Source organism: Crocodylus porosus, unplaced genomic scaffold (genome assembly GCF_001723895.1).
Source record: "Crocodylus porosus isolate Cpor-Errol unplaced genomic scaffold, CroPor_comp1, whole genome shotgun sequence".
NCBI classification, from domain to species: domain Eukaryota; kingdom Metazoa; phylum Chordata; order Crocodylia; family Crocodylidae; genus Crocodylus; species Crocodylus porosus.
Window position 1 is genome coordinate 163,973,816 of NW_017728906.1, and position 1,064 is coordinate 163,974,879.

Below are 1,064 nucleotides of genomic sequence, written 5' to 3' on the forward strand. Positions count from 1 at the left end.
GCAACAGAAGAACAGGAGTCAGAAAACCTGGATTTGATTCCTAGAGACTTGCCACAGATGCAGGTCTAACCCTCCTGTACCTCAGTCTCCTCTTCTGTAAAATGGGGTTATCTTGTTAATGCTGTTATAACAAGGGCTTGCTTTGCAGAGGGCTCTGATATTCTAGCTGAAAAATACTCATAGAAACCCGTGACAAGTTCCGAGTGATGCCCGGGGAACAGCTGTCTGAGCTGCTTGCACCGCTAGTAAGGGTCAATATTGGCAAAGGGTGTAAGAACAAGCTGTCCTCCTCGAGCAGCAGGACCCTGGCGGGTAGGGTGTGTGGCTCGGGAGCCCTCTCCTCGGGGCTCTGGGTATGCTTTATGGAGGCAGAAGTGGCTGCCCGACTGCTGGAGCGGAGCTCCCTTTGGCTGGGCGGCAGCGTGTGGCTGCCTATGAGCCGCTCTCTTCATACACAACAGCACAGCACTGAGCCCAAGCCTCCGAGCCGCACATCCCGCCTCAGCCAGTCTCCCCTCCACTCAGTTTTATATTTGCGCGCCCTTTCAATCCTCAGTGACGTGTCCCCCGCCGCGCCCAATCCGAGGCGCCCTCTGGTCAGGACAATGGAAGGGGCTCCGCCAATCGGCGCGGCGGCTGGCTTGGCGGCGGCCAATGGGAGCGGGCCTGTGTTGAGAGTAATGTTACCAGCGCTGAGAGTGTGAGGAGGCTGCGTATCGATCCCGCTCTCAGCCATTGCAGTGCATTGGGCTCCGCCGCGACCCAGACCCAGCAGCATTGGGGGCCAGCGGCGGCCGGCGAGGGGCTCTGTGGCTGGGCGAGCGCGGGCGGCAGTGACGCGGGTGAGCAGGAGCAGGAGCCGGGGCCGGCGGGGTGTTTGCGGCGCCGGCTCAGCCCTAACCCAGCCCAGCCCCGCGCGGCCGGCGGCGGACGCGGGGGCAGAGGCAGCGGTAGCCCCGTTCCGCTCGCTCCTTTCCTCCTCCTGGGGGCTCCGGACGGGCGGGCGCACAAAGGCGGCGCGGGGCGAGCGGGGGAAGGGGAAGGAGGTGGCGCGCGCGCGCGCG

General features: G+C 63.7%; 1 protein-coding gene across 1 annotated transcript in view; it reads left to right on the top strand.

The window, feature by feature from the left end:
• Positions 1-679: 679 nt before the first annotated feature.
• HMGB1 (high mobility group box 1) overlaps positions 680-1,064 on the top strand; it is an 8,113-nt gene continuing 7,728 nt past the window's right edge. The window contains exon 1 of the mRNA XM_019530120.1: positions 680-842. The gene's annotated coding sequence lies outside the window, so the exon portion shown is untranslated. The remainder of the gene's footprint in view (positions 843-1,064) is intronic.